The sequence below is a fragment of the Chiloscyllium plagiosum genome, unplaced genomic scaffold (genome assembly GCF_037043375.1).
Source record: "Chiloscyllium plagiosum isolate Xiang-an unplaced genomic scaffold, Cpla_swu_hap1 HiC_scaffold_38, whole genome shotgun sequence".
NCBI lineage: Eukaryota > Metazoa > Chordata > Chondrichthyes > Orectolobiformes > Hemiscylliidae > Chiloscyllium > Chiloscyllium plagiosum.
Window position 1 is genome coordinate 23,742,964 of NW_028270176.1, and position 19,628 is coordinate 23,762,591.

The following is a 19,628-nucleotide window of genomic DNA, read 5'->3' on the forward strand; positions in this document are numbered from 1 at the left end:
GCAGACTTGATGAGTTGAATATCCTCTTTGTGCACTGCACTGATTATACCACTTAACTTTGTTATCTCCTGTAGCCAGTCAATAAAAGATGAGCTCATCAATATAAATGCGGCAATTTCATGATTAAAAGGCTCATTAATTGAATAGTGTTGCTCCTTTTTGTAAAGAAACCTGTAATAGCATCTGATCGACACTACCAATTCCAAGAATGGTCTTATCTGTACCTGCACAGTCAGAGCAGTGATGCTCCTGTCCTTTAACAAGGTTATGATGCCCTTGTTTTGTTTTCAGACAGTTCATAAAAATAGCAATTCTGAAATTTCTAACTTGGATGGGTTTTAGAGCCAACTTGACTATAGCTAACAGATACTGCCTCGAAACAGGGCTTTCAAGTAAAATAAACAAAGACGTACAATGAAAGGGGAGTGACTGGTTCTCCCAGCTCATGCTTTGCTCTGGTTTGGTTTAGTTTGGGTTCAGCAGTCTGGCTGTTCCCTGAAAGCAGTCAGTTCAGTTTGAGGCTGCCAGTCCAAGAAACAGCCACATTGGAGAGGGTGTTCCATGCTGGGATATCTCTCTCTCTTTCTCCTGTAAGACCCTGTGTTTGATTTTACCTTTTGTTTATGGGGATTGTTGCAAGTATCCGGAGCAGCGTCATTGAACTGGGACATTGGGAAGGTTAAGTTATATGGTATTCTGTTCTCTTTTGTTTGTTTTTCTTTCATTAATATTTTAAAGAAAGTGTTTTTTGCTTAAAACCAGATGGTTTGACCAGCTGCACCTCTCCTGGAATATCCACTTTTCACCTGCTTAAGACAACGAACAAAGTTAGAGTCCAGGCTACTTTTTTTGAAGTGTTTTGAAGGGGTTTGGCCTGGTCCATTGTACGTAGATTGACTGGACTAGTCATATAAGGACAATGGCCACCAGCACAGGTCAGAAACTAAGAAGTGTGCCACAAGCAAGTAGGAAGTGAGGGAATTGATTGCTGACTGAGATATTTAGACAATAGTACCATAATACAGAGAAGGTGATTCAGTCCATCGAGTCTGCTCCACCATTCTATTATGGCTGATAAGTTTATCAACACTATTCTCCCCCTTTCTCCTCATAATCCTTTATCCTTTTGATACTCAAGAACCTATCTAACTCAGTCTTAAATATACCCAATGACCTGGCCTCCTCAGCCTTCTGGCCATGAATTCCATAGATTCGTCTCTCTCTGGCTGAAGAAGTTTCGCTTTATCTCCATTCTAAAAGGTTGTGATTTTACTCTAAAGTCTGTGTCGAGTCCTAGTCTCTCCTAACAATGGAAACATCTTCCCAACATCCACTCTGTCCAGGTCATTCAGTGTTCTGTATGTTTCAATTGATACCCCCTATCCTTCTAAACTCCAGCGAATACAGACCCAGAGTTCTCAAACATTCCTCACGCGATAAACCTTTCATTCCTGAGCCTATTCACGTGAACGACCTCTGAACACGCACTAGGGCAATTACATCCTTTCTGAGATATCGTGCTTAAAACTGTTCATAATACTCCAAATGTGGTCTTACCGGAGCTGTATAGTGTCTCTGAAGTACACCTCTGCTTTTATATTCAATTCTTCTCAAAATCAATACCATCGTTATGTTTGCCTTCCTAAGTACTGACTCGACCTGCCACAAGCAAGCTAATCAAATGTATGTGGGCTCTATGCACTTGAGCGATTGCTGATGGTGCATTACTGGAACCTCAGAGACCATTGGGAACTATGTACATCTGATTAAGAAAAGTGGGTTAGACTTCCAGTGAACTCAGTGAGGAGAACGGTATTAAACTAGTCCATGAAATGACGGTCAAATACTGCGTACAGAATCTGCAAACATCCACCATATATAGTTACCAACAAAAACAACATACCCAGCGAATTCTCAATGAGAATCTACAAACTACAATTAAAGTTCTGTTTAAAGAAATTAAGCTGCACACTTCTGTTTTTGTTTCAGTCTTTAACGTTATTCACTTTGGACTCCAACCCTTAGGTTTGCATAAGACATCGGCATGGTTGAGATGTTATATCGGGAGTCTTTACAGATTAAGAGTACAATCCACTTGCAGGCTGTTATGAGAACAAACTGAATCAGTTATTAGTGATTGTGGTAAAAGCCTCGGGCCAAAACCTGATGGGATAGAATTATTTGAGAAAAAAATCACTTTAATTGGCTCAATCTTTTCCGATTAGAAGAGGGCTGCCTGAGTGATGTCCGAATTAAGTACCTGGAAAGTTATCAGGAAAGTCGAGGAAATATCAATAGAGCGAAGGTCACTTGCATGTTAACCAGGAAGCAATTTCATGATCCAGCAATGCCATTTTCCTTAACTGCAAAAGTGCAGGCAGAAATCAGAAGGTGCTATAGTTTTATGGAACTGAGCTTGTTCATGTAGGGGCTGATGCGACTCTGGAATGAGCTGCCAAACAAGGCGATGGAGGCTGGTAGGATTATATTATTGAAAAGGCATTTGGACGGGTATACGATTTTGACAGGTTTAGATCGGTATCGGCCTAGTGCTGGCAAATGGGACGAGGACAAATTGGGTTGTCTGGTTGGCGGGGACGAGTTTGGCCAAATAGACTAATTCTATACTGTACAACTCTATGACTTGATGATTTCTGCAAACTTTGCTCACAGCAGTTGTCCTATTATTGGGTCGTTAAGACTATGAACCTTCTCTTCGGTATTTTCATATGAAGTCCCAGAACTGAATATTGCGAATGCAACAGGGAATCAATATCTCTGTTGTAAATATATTCCCAAATCAGAAGTAACAATAATGCAACTTTAACATTCCCTTTGGAAACCAAAAGAATATAAAATAGTTTCTGAACACATTAATACTAGGTTCAATTCAAAGGTTTTGGATTCATCACCCAGGAAAAACGTCATAGGCAAAATTCTGCAATTGTTTCCTATTGTTGATAAAGCATATTACATCACTATTGCTGTTATTGGCATCCCTGGTAAGCTTTTTAAAAATTCATTCATCAGTTGTGGGCAACGCTGAATAGGCCAGTTTTTACGGCCATGAGGGGAAGTTTAAGAGTTAGTCAGGTTGCTGTTGATCAGGAGTTTTCTGTCAAAAGGACTTTAGTGAACCAGATATATTTTCCAACAATCGATGATGGTTTCACAGTCTATATTAGACTCTTAACTGCAGATTTTTGTTTTCCTTGAATTCAAATTGCACCATCTGCCAGTGATTACCAGTGTCTCAGAATGAATAGTCCAGTGACAATGCCACTTGGCCATTTCCTGCCTTTGGCCGAAATGTTAAAGTTGCATAAATCCATGCAGTAGAATACCAAGCCAACGAGCTTTTTTTTCTCGAAGCATTTTCCATTGTTGAATTGGGTTCATTGAATGTCAGTCGGCACTGCCATAATTGGACATGCATTATCAGGATTGTTGTAGGTTTTGACATGACCTGATGTGGGTGGTTACATGGACTTGATGAAATGTAAGGAAGCCATTTTGTTTTTAACAAATCTTACCCCCTGTTTATTTTGTTGAACAATTAAGGTTTTTCTTTCAAAGAGTGATTTAAAGGAAGATGTGCAGATATGTACTAACATCAGAGAGTTACATGAATGGAAACCAATGAAAACCGTTCACTTACATATCACCAGTGCTAAGTACGTTTTTCCATGCTTCAATATAACTAACGATTCGAAATGTAGTTTCCAGAAATTGAACTAATGTGAGATACTAAACCAAGGAAAGGCAAATCAGGGCAGGACTTATACACTTAATGACATAGTCCTTTGAAATATTGTCAACCTTGGGGTGCAGGTTCATATTTCCTTGAGAACAGATTCAATAGTAGTTAGGGTAGTGACGACTGTATTGGTACACGCGTTCTAATGGATCAGTGCATTGGGAGGTCATCTTGCAACTGTACAGAACTTTAGTTAAACTACTTTTAGAATACGACTTGCAGTACTGGTCTCCTTTCTATAGAAATAACCTTTTTAAACTTGGGCAAGTCAAGAAAAGATTTACAAGAATAAAGCCGGGTTTGGAGGGTTTGAGGAAGTGAGTGAGTGTGAACAGGCTGGGGTTACTTTACCTGGTGTTTCAGAGTCTGAGCACATGGATACGGTGAGTAGTCAAGGTCATTTCCCCAGGGTAAAGTAGACCAAAACTTGAGGACATCAATTTAAGGTACAAGGGGAAAGATTTAAAATGGATCCAAGGGGCAACAATTTCATGCCGAGGGTGGTGCTTCTAGGTAATGAGCTGCCAGAGGAAGTGGTGGAGGCTGGTACAATTGCAACATTTAAAAGTCACTTGGATGGGTATATATTTAGGAAGTTTAGAGGTTTATGGGTTGAATACTGGCATATGGTACTAGATTAATTTAGGATATCTGTTCAGCATGGATGAGTTGGATTAAAGGATCTGTTTCCATAGTTTGTGTCTTTATGAACTGAACTGATTATTAGTTGCTTAGAGTGTGAAAAGATGGTTGGTAGTGTACACAGAGAGAGCAGAACATTTTCAAGAACACGTTCAAATATATATTTTCACCCCGATAGAATTCTCTATTTTCTCTCATTTTAAAGGCAGATTTTATTGAGCTGCAGTATCAATTTCCAGCTCCGTTTCGTTATTTTGATATTCATCAATAGTTTCAATTATCTTAGACTACGTTTTAGTTTCTGAATGGTCATCCTCTGTCCTTCATGAGTTCAATCGCCAAATTGTGGTTCACTTGTTGATCAGGTGTGGATATGATCGCTTATCATGACTGCCACTGTTTCCATATTCTTGTGGAACATTTTATAAGATCATGTCTGTCACATAAGGCAGGAAAATGTAATGTAATCGTGACAAATACATCATTCTGTCTGACGTATTTGCAATATAGTTATCATTCTATTGCAGTTTGCCTTGCATCTATGTTAAAAATGTGTCCTCACAACATATAAGTCCACAGCTCCTTGGCTGGAAGAATAGATTCGTTCAGTTTTGGGAACACAGAATGGAAATGTACAGTTTGCTGCAATCCTCATGTAATTTCCTGCCTCCATTAACCGAATTATGTCAGTTTAGTCAATAGAACTCTCCATTCAATCTTATTTGCCTGCAACAGTGATGTACTGAACTGACCATCTTGCACCTGCTCACCCATTTTGCAATATTTCATGTTTAACACCACATGCCCACTCCCTTTGTTCATTGATCATTGTTGAATAGGGGATGGAGTTGGGAGTAAAATTCGTTTTACATTTCATATTCTTCATAACCAGCCTATTGCCATCTCGACTCAAATGGAATATTGTTCAACCTACAAATTATAAACTAATTTTATTTATCCCTCTTACAGTTAATGCATTGGCAATTGTAATTCTATCCCGAGGAAAATGTTGCCTCTCCAGATGCACCACTCATTACCTGGCAGCCATGGCAACAGCGGATCTGATGTTCATCATTGCTGACACCATGCTGTATCAACTGAGTCACTACTTTTACCAGGGACCATTTCTGCACCTCACACCTGCATGCATTGTGATCCATTTTCTGCTTTATGTGAGTTCAGATTTTTCTGTCTGGTTCACTGTCACTTTCTCTGCTGATTGGTTTGTGACCATTTGTTGCCAGAAACTGAAAGTGAAATATTGTACTGTCAAAACTGCAGCTGTTATTCTTTCAGAAACCTGCGCTTTTTTCTGTCTTAAAAATGCTCACATTTTCATTATACAGGAACCTATGATTGTGATTGACAATGTACACTGGTCTTGTCAAGTAAAGGCCAGCTATTTTACTGAACTCAGGTGGATAGTTTTTGAATGGCTTGATAAGATATTAACACCATTACTCCCATTCACGTTAGTTTTGCTCTTCAATGCTATGACAGTCAGATACGTTTTAGTGGCAAATCGGATCCGTAAAGAATTGAGGAGCCAGAACATGGAAGACAACCACTGTGATCCTGAGATGAAGAGCAGAAGGAAGTCAATGATTTTTACTGTTCGCCATATCTCGCAGCTTCATACTGCTGTGGCCACCCTATATAATGAATTTCTTATATAATCGAATTGCAGCAATTGATCCCAGATCTTACAACGGCAGTTTGCACTTATTTGAAAGAATTAGATCCATGTTGCTGAATCTGAGTTGCAGCACAAATACGTTTATTTATGGGGTAACTCAGTCAAAGTTCAGGGAACAGTTCGTTAGCACTGTAAAGTATCCACTGACGTCAATTAACAGAGTCATCACTTTTAAAATGAATGATGGCAATGTGTAAGACATTACCACATAAAACTGTTATCTTTATTGAGTAGTAAATGCCCATCAACTGATTCTTCTCAGAAATGTCTGTTTGTAACAAAATAGAAACGGCAATGGAGGCTTACCTTCGTTGGATGTTATTTTATTTTGGATTGCCACAATGTTGATACAAGATGTTGAACATTCACCTAAAATAAGTGTAATTAATACTTTGTTCAAGAATGCTACATCATTGTAGAATCCACATACATAAAGGAAAATTCCCAAGAAATCGACAGGAAAAACTGAATTAGGGAGATTGCACTCCATCAGATTGGTAGCACTGTATTTAAAAACTCGTTAGTGTTGGTTCTGCATTTCAAACGAGTTCACTCACATTTTGTCTATCACATTTCAGTTTTGATTTGCAATAACCTTTCCTTCAATTCTTTTAACCCAGAAGTGAACTGTTTTGTTTCCAAATTATGTTATCATTGGACAGTTCAAAATTGAAACAGAAATAATCTGGATCATGTTATGAATTTGAAGGTATGCACTGTACTTTTTAAGAGAGAGTGAGCCTGTTTTACACTGACAGCCTACAAACACCTTGTGTATGACGAACTAGCAGTCGCAGAGTGTGCAGGAAAATTGAAAATATTTGCCTGTGAAATAGACACCTGAGTTGGTTGCTGTTTGGTCAACAATTCGAATGTAGCCAATCAGGGTAAAATATGCCCCAGGATACAAACGCACAATCGAGTTTGTATATATTATTTTTGCAAACATCGAACCAATGAGACAATCTCATGCGGGAGGTATTAAAAAAGCAGGTATTATGAAAATCAGACAGAGCAACAGCAATTCACCAAGGTTAGATCTCACGGAATATATACAGAACTAGCCATTTGAGTACAGAACTGCCTCAAAGATAGAAGACAGAGGGTGGTGGTGGAGGGTTGTTTTTCATACTCGAGGCTTGGGACCAGTGGAGTCCCTGGGATCAGTGCTGGGTCCTCTGCTTTTTGCCATTTAGGTAAATGATTTGGATGCGAGCATAAAAGGTACAGTTAGTAAGATTGCAAATGACACCAAAATTGGAGGTTTTGAAGGTGATTACAACAGGATCAGATGGGCCAATGGGCTGAGAAGTGGCAGATGGAGTTTAATTCAGATAAATGCGAGGTGCTGCATTTTGGGAAAGCAAATCTTAGCAGGACTTATACACTTTATGGTAAGGTCCTAGAGAGTGTTGCTGAACAAAGAGACCTTGGAGTGCAGGCTCATAGCTCCTTGAAAGTGGATTCGCATGTAGATAGGATAGTGAAGAAGGCATTTGGTATGCTTTCCTTTATTGATCAGAGTACAGGAGATGGGAGGTCATGTTGCGGCTGTACAGGATATTGTTTAGGCCACTATTGGAATATTGCATGCAATTCTGTTCTCCTTCCTATCAGGAGGACGTTGTGAACCTTGAAAGGGTTCAGAAAAGATTTACAAGGATGTTCTCAGGGTTGGAGGATTTGAGCTATGGGGAGAGTCTGGAGCTGTTTCCGTGGAGCGTCAGAGGCTGAAAGGTGACCTTTTATAGAGGTTTACTAAATTATGAGGGGCATGGATCGGGTAAATAGGTTAAGTCTTTTCCCTAAGGTGGGGGAGTCCAGAACTAGAGAGCATAGGTTTAGGGTGAGAGGGGAAAGATATAAAAGAGACATACGGGGCAACTTTTGCACATAGAGGGTTGTATGGGCATGGAATGAGCTGCCAGCAGAAGTGGTGGAGGCTGGAACAATTGCAATATTTAATACTTGGATAGGTATATGAATAGGAAGGGTTTGGAGGGATATGGGTCGGGTGCTGGCAGGTGGGATTAGATTGGGTTGGGATACCTGGTTCGTATGGATGGGTTGGACTGAAGTTTCTGTTTCCATGTTGTACATCTCTATGACTCTATAATTCTACGAGAAAGACTGCCTTTCAAAAACACTGCCTATCAAATATACCTGCTTGATATGAAACCTTTTTGCAATAAAACAAAGATGACCCATGGAGATATTCAACCAGAAGAAGGCAGATACCACGATGACAGCCGCTGTGTGGTTTGAAAGTAAGTGAATATAATTTGAAGAAGTGTACTTTTAAAATTGGAATAGTGTATTGTTATAGAGTTGGAGCAGAAGATAATCACTTAAGAGAATGTGGTTTAGAGTTATGAATAGTTGTTGTTTAATGTTGAATTTTAAAGTTAAAGAATAAATTGATATCATTTTCTTATAAAAAGTGAGATTTTGGAGTTCTCTGTCACTCATATTTTAAGAGATTACAAGGCGAGGTGAGCTTTTCTGGGTGTTCGGTTTAATTACCAGAAGGGTTCCCTGCCTTGTCATAACAACTGCCAGTTCATCTTAATTTCATTTCTCATTTAACATGGTAATCTTTCAGTGAAGTGTAAGTGTGCAATTCTGCATGTTTGGTTTTAGCAATGAAGAAGGCTATGATTAAAGGAAAAGAAAATAATGAGATATTATTTGTGCTCTTTGCATACAACTTGAATGTTTTGAAAGCGAGTGGAAAAATATACTCCAGTGTTTCAGAATGCTATTACTTTACTGTCCTCAAATGCCGGAGAAAAAAGTTTAATTCTGTGTCACATCTATAGCTGTGACTTAGCTGTTTCTTTCACTTCCTAGTTTTGGTAGTTTGTTAGCTTTTCGCTTGATTATTCACACAAAAGAGCTCGAATATTCTTAGTGTCAAATGACTTACCTGACTTTCTTGCGCTCTCTCTGTCTGTCCCATTCTCTCACTCTCCTCTGTCTATGATGAATAGAATAGAATAGAATCCCCACAGTGTGCAAACAGGTGATTTCACCCAACATGTCCACGCAGACTGTCCAACAGCATCCCACCCACACATTTCCTCCTCCCTTTCCTGGTCATCCTGCACTTCCTTTGCCTAATACACCTCTCCTATACTTCCCTGAACACTATGAGCAATTTGCTACGGTCAATCAAACTAACTTGCATAACATTGGATGGTGGAACAACACCAGTCCATCTGGCAGAAAATCACACAGACATGAGAAGAACATGCAAACTCCAAACGGGCTGCCACCCAAGGGTGGAACTCAACCCTGATCCCTGGTGCTATTAGGCAATAGTACTAACTACTGAGCCATGTGTCATCCTGCGTTGCTGTGTGTCTTCCTCTGGATATTTGGATTCTTGCTTCAAGTTCCACCTGTGCCAAGAGTAGAGGACAATGCACTTGAACAGGTTGATTTAACTTGTAACTTATGCATCTGCAAATTGGGAAATCCCTTGTTTGTGGAGATCCTATGACTGATATGGTAGTGTCTTTACCTTTGGGGCGGAAGTCTGGGGCACAAGTCCTGTCTGCTCCAGAGTGACGTAACGATATGTTGATGAGGAATATTGGGAAATAACATCTCATCCATTAAATTGCCCCTTTCTTAATTCTCAATGCGGTTGCCTCAAAAAATCTCAGATTAAATCAGTTTATCTGACAGTTCCACGTATGCAATCACTTGATCCTATCACTCTTACTGGGTAGCCTCTGATACATGAGTTTATACATACTGGACAATAAACATGCGCCCCTGCACTTTCACTGCAGTCATAATAAAATTGATAATGGCCAAAACTGTTCCAACAAACATGGCAATTATCCAGGGAAAGCTTCCTGGGATTATTCAGAAAAGAAAGAACTCTGAGATTACGACTTGGTCGTGACATAACGTTTATCTGAATGAAAATCAACCTTCCTATAAACTAACATGAAAGGGCATGGTTAAAGTTACTCTGTTTTACAAGGGAAGATGCTTGAGAAATCCTAAGATTGGAGATAATGCTTAGGAAAATTGCATTGAAATCCCAGTTAGGCTATTGGTGGAATTCAAATGTTAATATCATATTTGCGTTTGAAATATATTTCGGTTATGCTAAGCGTGACAACCGGCATAGATTGATGGAGAAAGGTCAGGGAAATGAAACCTACAGTCGTAAGTTCATCTTTCTAATATGTGATTTCAGTCCCACAGTGACCTGTTTATTTGGTCTTACCTCTGAAATACACCAGTAGGGGTCGTTCCCTTGAGTTCAAGTGGTTACATTCAATGAGGGGTGGACAGAATAAGTGCTGATGGATAAACTGAGAGTGGATTGGCTAGGAGTTTAGTCACTGGACTTTAGAAGATTGTGATGTTGGACGTGGGTAGGAGAGTGTGATCTCATAGAAACCAATAAAAATTCTAACAGTGTTACAGAGCAAATGCAGGAAGGTTGTTCCTGATGACCAGACAGTCCAGAACTAGGGGGAGGGTAGTGCTGCTCATCATTTAAGAGTATGGGTAGGTTATTTCGGACTGAAATGAGGAGACATGACTTCAATTCGAGAGTGGTAAGCCTGTGGAGCTTCTGTCAGAAAAGTGCTTGAGGCCTAAACATTCGATATTTTCAAGCAGGAGTTAGATATAATTCTCAGGTGTAAAGGGAAGAACTGGTATTTTTAGAAAGTCTAAGGGAGCTGAGTAACTTCTCCCTCTCACTAAGGACAGGCAATCTTTGAAACACTCTTCCCCAGTGAACAGTTCACTTGGGCCATTGAATAAATTAAAAGGTTTGTTAAGTTTCTGTTCAACAAGAGAGACATGGTCTATGGGGTGGACAGGCAGAAAAGTGGAGTTCAGTCCAGAACCTGAGCGAACACGTTATGATTAAATCATACAGGAGAGTTGATAAACAAAATGGCCGACACCAGCTCGAATTCATTAAATCAACTGAACGTCAGCTGGAACCATGGCCTGTAATGTTGAGACGACATTCTGACATCAAAGAGAACCGTTAACATAATGACTACAATCATTTTAATGTTCACAGGAGCGTTCTTCCACTTCACAATAATTCATTCCGATCACGACTAATAAGAGTAACAATTATTGCATTCAAACTTCAGAGAAGACGTTGAACCAGGCAATATACATGCCTTAAAATTGCACCTACAGAAAACAGATGAGACCAAAGCCTTGAATGTTTTCATGAAGGAGATAAGTGCACTTCTTCTGGTTAAATGGATCAGAGAACATGTGGAGAAAGCAGGAACAAGGGACTCAGATAATCACCAGTGATCATATTGAATGGCGCAGCCTGCTCCTTATTGTTAATGTTCTATGCTCAGCATTTACTGTGATAGGACTGTACACGGGTGCACCAGAACGTTCGAATAATATCTCTCAGTCGGTTGACTGGAATATATCAACACTGAATATAATAATAGTTTCAAATATATATATAGATAATTTTAGCTTGACATGCATAGTGGAAAAGAGACTATGAATTTCTAAAATGGTTGACTTTTGTGACAGAATAAGCTGCTTCCAAATACTGCATATCAGAACATTCAGCGATATACCTGTTGAATGGAGTTGGTACCTGCTGACACCAGCACCCTACACATTCTCGGCCGTGTATGAGATGAGCTTTTTGAATCCAATGAGATAAGTCAGTCTCATGGAGCTCTAAAACAGGCCATTATTCAATGTTCTGGGATGGACCATAATATCTGAAGTGTTTCCTGTGATTCCCACCCCCCCTCATGTTGACTGGAGGAATTAGCTCCGATTCTGCAGTTAGAACGAGGCCATTCTTGGAATTGATGCAGCTCGGACAAGACATTATTATGGTTGTTCCTACAGGAACTGAACAAAATGGTTCAAATAATCATCCTTTTAATCATAAAGTTATAATGTTTATGTTGAAGAGCTTTTCTTCATTGATTAACTATAAGAAATAATGAAATAAATGTGTAGGATCCCCAGTGTGCAGAAAAAAGCTATTTGGACAATCAAATCTGCACAAAACCTCTGAAAAACATCCCATCCAGTTCCATCTCCCCACCTTCTGCCATACCTTGCACTTCCCAAGGCTAACCCAGCTGGCGTACATTACAGGGGTAGTTAGTGTGCCAATACATCTAAACTGCACATCTCCAGCAAAGAAACTGGATCACCAAAAGGAAACCCACTCAGATACGTGGAGAAGTGCAAACCCAGCACAGTAACTCAAGGTTGGAATCAAACCCATGTCCCTGGCAGTGACAGGCTGCAATGCTAAACACTGAACACACTGTGCCACCCTATTCATTGATAACAATGTACTTATTGAGGTTACTAATGTGAACTACCCCGGATCATTTCAAATCCATGTTGATCAGTCGAGTTTGAGACCAACTTCAGTAGCTACTGGAGCATTTGATTTCGTTCCCAGCTTTCTCGACACAGATCACTATCTTTACATGATTTTCTGATGCCAGCAGACGTTACAGACTATAGAAGGAAGAGCCATTCAAGCCTCAGATTCTCTATTGGTAATCAGATAGGTCATGCCTGTTTAGCATTTCAATGTTGTTTCCACCATGACATCATTGGTATCCTAATTTTAAAAAAATGATTTGGATTCGGTCAATCTCAATTTGCTTTGTTTCCTTTTCCAGTTGAGCTTAAACTCCACTGAAATGAAAAATCGAAGCTGACAGCTGCTAGGATGGTTGAGTCAAACGGATACTTACACAACGTGTACAGCCATCATGCACAAAGTGTCTGGAAACGGTTGAGAACCACACGGAATGCAAGCCTGACACTAAATATATGGCGTATATATAATGCTGTACCTGCATTGACAATGTAGCAAGGAGAGCTATATGGCATTTTGTTTTATTTTTAAGGCGGAATATTTTGTTATGCATTTATTTTTGAGTAAAGTGCACCTTTAGAAAATTGTATCAGTCCCAGCAGAAGCGGTATTTGCAATGATTGACACAGTTGCCTGAGTAATGAAGTAAACTGTCTGCAGCAGTTATATTTCAGAGCATTTCGGAAGCAATTAATGCTGAAATGCACCAAGACTTGAAAATCTAAGTTTGAGCTGACAGATGGCAGGGGATAATTGCCCACACATATGCCAGGAAATGACCCTCTGCCATAAGAGACCATCTAACCATTGCCTTTTAACAATCAACGGCATTACCATAATTGATTTGCCTACTGTCAACATTCTGGGGGTTACCATTGACCCCCAGAAGTTCAGTTATATTTGCCATATAAATACAGAGTCTGCATGGGCAGTCAAGATGTTTCGAATACTGCAGCCAATAACTCACCTCCTGACTTGCTAAAGTGGTCCACCATCAAAAAGAAACAAGTCAGGAGTATGGTGGAATACTCTCCACTTTCCTGAATAAGTGCATGTCCAAGAACAATCAAGAGGCTTGACACCATCGATGAAAAACGATCTTGCTTAATTGGCATCACATTTACAAATATCCACTCCATTCACCACTGATGTTCATTAGCACAAGTGTGTACCTACTACAACATGCAGTGCAGAAATCCACCAACATTCCATAACATGTTCAAAAACCACGAGCATTTCAATCGGCAAAGACTGCAGACTGGGTGCATAGGCGTACCACTTCCTGCAAATCTCCCTACAACATCTTAATTCCTTGACTTGACATCATATCACCATTCATGTTGAGTCAAAGATCTAGTAATCCCTCCCAAATGGGATTCAGAGTGTATGTACAGCGCATGGACTTCAGTGGTTCAAGGTGACAACTCACCACCACCTCCTCAAGAGTAACTAGGCACGGACAGAATAATGATAGCCAGCTAACAATGCCCAAATCCCACGAATGATGTAAAAATAAAATTAGGATGTCGCTGTTGAATTCAGCTTGCACTAACTGACACTAACATCTTTTTCATTCTTTTCAGATCTATTTGGGTGAGTCAGTGTTAGATAGCTCAGAAGGAGGCTATTATTCTCTGTCCAGGAATAGCGTGTAACATCTGAAGTGCTCCCCATGTGGTTTTTTTCCCACTAATGTTCCATGGGATGTTTGCTGGGGGATTGGCTCTGACGATGCAGGTACAAGCCTCAGTCTTTAAAATTATGCAGTTCAGACCAAATACTATTATGGGTTCATCTAAAGAAAAGGAGCAGATTCACATTGTCATGTTTGCAATCATCCACATATAATGTTTAGATTGTGGGGTGCATTCTATTTAACTAAGTGGAAAAGTTAATCAAATTATCACTGACAATTTAAATATTTATGTGTAACAACAACGATGATCACCACTAATAGGGTGCTATTGTCAAGCCCAAATTAAGAAGTGTACAATATCAGGTCGACTGCAACTTGTTCTCTCATTGGTTATAGAACATGATCCTATAAATATTTATGAATGTCTCATTCTGACTATCTTTTCCCATCTGACATTTGAAGCCTATATATGAAATTCCCTAAGAAAATCATTGTAGATTTCGGACAAACTCTCAGATGTCCTGATTTGTGTCCAGTCAACATGTTCTTATAGTTCAGGGTGTTGTAGGTGAATACCGCCAGTAATCTTTGTGCCTTTTATCATTTCTCATATGTTCCAATATCTGTTCCTACGCCTACACTTCCTGAACCTAGGCTATTCCTCTCCATTGCTCTAACGCCATCATTAGAAAACAAGGCGACTAACTTACCCCACTCTTTTCCTTGTTCCTGTCATTCATAATTGTCCTGAACCCTTCGAGATTCATGTCCCAGTTCCTGTTATCATCGAACTATGTCTGTTAAGGCTGCCATGTCATACTGATTCATTTATCCTCACGCTCTCAGATCATCTGCTTTGTTTCAGCCACTATCTTCAATCAGGTATAGACACTTCAACTTTACCCCTTTGCTGATTTATAAATTTGAATCTTATGTGTTGGTTGACTCTTAAATTTATTTTCTTCCTTTCACAGTCTGTTTGTCATCTCCCGCATTAACATCTTTGCTTTTGACCCTAACTCAATCTTTGATTTAATATATTGCCCAGGTTTGATATCGTCTCTCCATTCTGTTTTGAATCATCTGCACTTTCCTACCTGACCAGCAGCAAGAAAACCAGTTCCATCAAGTTGAGATACCGTTTGTCTCATTGGTACATAGGCAACTTTCAGTATTTCTGGTGACAGTGCCAACTCCTCATCTGCACGGTGTGTGAATTAGAGATGAAAATACACATAGTGTGAAGACAATGATCTCCTGTGGTCAATAGTTAATTACACCTCGGTATATTTCCACCAACCAGAATGTCTCACTCCATAATGCAGATCCCATTTCTTAGCTTTGCAGGCACCCTGCAACCGTTGAATTAAGCTTTCTAATAGCTGTTTTGAAAGTTGCAACGCCGTTTCCGCATTGAAATGGGTCTAGAAGCAGTCTCTGGGTTTGAATTTAAAATGTTATCAATCAAACGGATCTCCACTGACCAGGAGGTGAATGGACTAGCTATATAAATACGATAGCTACCAGCACCGGTCAGAGACTAGGAATTGTGCAGCAAACCAGTGGGAATCTAAGGAAGTGATTCCTTGGACCCCTGCTGAGGTATTTGTATTGTCAAAGTCACCAGTGAAGAGCCAGAAGACTGGAGGCTGGCTCATGTTGTGCCATTATTTCAGAAAGGTGGGAAGGAAACGCGAGGGAAATGTAGACAGGTGAGTCTGACGTCAGTGGTAGGCAAGTTATTGTAGGGACTCGGAAGGACAGGATTTATCGCTATTTGGAAAGACAAAGACTGAATAGGGAGAGTCAACATAGCTTTATGCGTGGGAAATTTTGTCTCACTAACTTGATCGAGTTTTCTGAAGGAGTAACAAACAGATTTGTGAAAACAGAGCGGGACACATTGTCTAAGTGGACGTCAGTAAAGAGCTTCACAAAGTTCTGCATGGCAGACTGGTTAACAAGGCTAGAATCCAGGAGAGGCTGGCCAATTGGATTCGAAATTGGCGTGAAGGTAGGAATCAGAGGGTGGTAGTGGGTGGTTGTTTTTCACAATGGAGGCTTGTAGCCAACGGTTTGGCACAAGAATGAATGCTGGCACACTACTTCCCAATCCATGACTTCCTGTATTGTGAGGGAGAGGAGTGGCACATACATGGAGCAACCACCATTGCAAGTTCTCTCAATCTATGCACCATTCAGAATTGGAAGCAGGTCACTGCTGAAGCAAAGGCACTTGGTCACATTATTGGTAACTGTTCCCTAACCTAGTTGCAAGTGGGTGTACTAAGCTCCAGGGGCAGCCACGGTTCAGAAAAGGAGTTGCTCCCTCTTTAGGCAGTGAAATCATGAATATTCAATAAATTTTCGTCCAGTAAGCAATGACCACATCACAGGCATATAGTATGGATCAGTCCAGACCCCTTCAAAACATTTCAAGTAAGTTTCCCAGACCTTAACTTTGAAAGTTGTTTTAAGCAGGTATAACCTGGATATGCCTGGAGTGATGCAGCTAGTCCCAGCACTTAGTTTTAAGCAAAACAGAATTTATCTGCAAGATTATCGAATGAAACACAAACAAAACTTATGGCAGCACGGAGGTTCAGTGGTTAGCACTGCTGCCTCACAGCACCAGGCACCCAGGTTCAATTCCAGCCTTGGGAAACTGTCTGTGTGGAGTTTGCACATTCTCCCTGTGCCTGCCCATGTTTCTCCCGGGTGCTCCGGCTTTCTCCTAAAGTCTAAAGATGTGCAGATCAGGTGAATTGGCCATGCTAAATTGACCACGTGTTAGGAGCATTAATGGATTTGGATGGCTTACTCTTAGGAGGGTTGGTGTGAACTTGCTAGGCCAAAAGGCCTGTTTCCACACTGCAGGTAATCTAATCTAGAAGATAACCAAATACAGAATAACTCAACATCTCCAAAAACCCAACAGATTATTACAACTTAACGATGCTGTTCCAAATTCGTGCAACAATTCCCATAAACAGCCCTTGCCAAAAAAAAAGGTAAGCTCAAACAAAGGGTCTTAGAGGAGAGCGAGATGGCAGAGAAATTCAATATGGAACACCTTCTTCTATGTAGCTGTTTCTTTGACCAGCAGCTTCACTAGACTAATAAAACCATAACCAAACTGGAGAACAGCTGAGCTGGGAGAATTTGTCACTCACCTTTCATTGTGTAGTTTGTTTTTTAAACCTAAAAGCTTTTTCAAAAAGATCAAATCAAACATTTCAGAACCCATACCCCATAAAACACTTGTGAAAAAAAAACTGAGAACAAGAATATTGTTAGAATAGACATCGGGCACATTCCTGCTATGGGTTATCTTTGCCCAAATAAAACAATCTCCTTCATCTTTCTTCCTGACTTGTTTTATTATAAATGAATATTGTTTCTTTGTCAGGTGGCCCCTCAATACAGTTCTCCACGAAAGTGATAGATGAAAAGATAGTGAAGCCTTTGGTAGTGATCTTTTGATATCACTGGAGTCAGGGAGGGTCCTAGAGGACTGGAAAATTGCTAATGTAATTCCGCACCTCTGTTCAAGAAGGGGGTAAGGCAAAAGACATTATTGTCCGATTAGCCTGACCTCAAATGTTGGTAAAATTTTTGAGTCCATTTTGAAGGATGAGATTTCTGAATACTAGTATATTGTAAAATAGGGCAAAGTCACCATGGTTTTATCAAGGGGAGGTCATGCCTCACAAATTTGCTAGAATTCTTTGAGGAGGGAATGCACAGATTAGACCAACGGGAGCCAATGAATGTTATCTATCTGCACTTACAAAAGGCCTTTGACACGGTGTTACGAAGGAAGCTGCGAAGTAAGAAAAGGTCCCATGGTACTAGAGATAAATTGCAAGCATGGATGGAGGATCGGCTGTCTGGCAAGAGGCCAAGAGTGTGGATAAATGGGAATAAATGGGTCCTTCTCAGGATGGAAACCAGTGACTAGTGGCGTTCCATAAGGGACAGTGTTAGGACCACAACATTTCACTTTATACATAAATTATGTGTTTGAAGGCACGGAGGGCATTCTGGCTAAGTTTGCATATGATAAAACGACTGGGGCCGGTAGTATTGAAGAGGTAGTGAGGCTGCAGAAAGATTTAGACATGTTAGGAGAATAGGTTGAATGGCAGATGAAATACAATGTGGGAAATTGTGAGTCGTGCACTTTGATAGGAAGAATGAAGGCATGGAGTATTTTCCAGATGGGGAAAAGAATCAGAAATATGGAGTGCAAACAGACTTAGGAGTCCGAGTCCAGGATTCTCTTAAGGTAAACCTGAAGGCTGAGTTGGTATTTAGGAAGACCAGCACAATTTTGTCATTTGTTTCGAGAAGGCTAGAATATAAACGCATGGGTGTACTTCTGAGGTTTCATAAGGTTCTGATCAGAACGCATTAAGAGTACTGTGAGCAATTTTGGGCCCCATAGCTCATGAAGGATGTATTGGCCCTCGAGCAGGTTCATAGGAGGTTCATCAGAATTATCTCAGGAATTAACATATAAGGAATGTTTGAGGACTCAAGTTCGATACTCGATGGAGTTTGGAAAGATGAGGGGGAACTGATTGAAACTTACAGAATACTTAACAACCTGGATGGAATGAACGTCGGGAAGCTGTCTCTGTTGGTTGGGGACACAGGGACCCGAGAGCAAAGCATTAGAGTAAAGGGAAGACCCTTTAGAAAGGAAACCAGGAGAAACTTCTTTAGCCTGAAAGTGATGGATCTGTGGAATTCATTGACACAGAAGGCTGTGGAGACAGGTCATTGAATATAATTAAGACTGAGATAGATAGGTTCTTGATTGCCAAGTAGATGAAAGGTTATGGGGAGAAAGTGGGAAAATGGGCTTGAGAAACTTATCAGCTAGGATTGAATAGTGGACCAGACTTAATGGGGTGACTGGACTAATTTCTGCTCCTATGGTCTTACGGTCTTATTCAGGGTTCTCTCTGTCTGGATCTCTGGAACTGCGGTCAGTACTCACCTCTGTTTCCCGGTGTGGGGCGTCCCATAACCATGGAATCTATGGATTTCTGCCACTGACAGGCTAATCAACTGCACACAGATTATCTGAACATGGCCTGATGACTGCCAATATATTCCAGGAAATATTCAGAGAACTTCTGTAACTAAGGACAGCTGAATAGGAACAAAAAAGTCCAGTGAGATCTGTAACGACAGCCAAATTAAATGATTCCAATAAATGACAGTCAAATGCTGTGTACTAAATCTTTAAAAATCCACCATTATATAGACATCAATGACAGTAACATACCTAATTTGATTGGCTCAACATATTTTGAAGAGAAACCAGCTGCTTGAATGAAGTCCGAATTAAGTACCTGGAGGTCTTTCAGGAGAGTCTAAGGGCTACCAAAGGAGCTCAGGCCACGGTGACCACGAACAATTCTTCAATTCTGCAAGGCCCGTTCAGTGCCATGTACCTTACATGGAAAAGTGGAGGGAGAAATCAGGAGGTTTTGTTGTGTTATGGATCTAAGGCATA

The 19,628-nt window shown here is 40.3% G+C and overlaps 2 pseudogenes; one reads left to right on the forward strand and one right to left on the reverse strand.

Moving 5' to 3' along the window:
• The first annotated feature begins 919 nt into the window (after positions 1-919).
• LOC148139314 (putative G protein-coupled receptor 139) lies at positions 920-6,292 on the forward strand (annotated as a pseudogene).
• A 7,786-nt stretch (positions 6,293-14,078) lies between these two features.
• Positions 14,079-19,628, reverse strand: part of LOC148139315 (uncharacterized) — a 47,301-nt pseudogene continuing 41,751 nt past the window's right edge.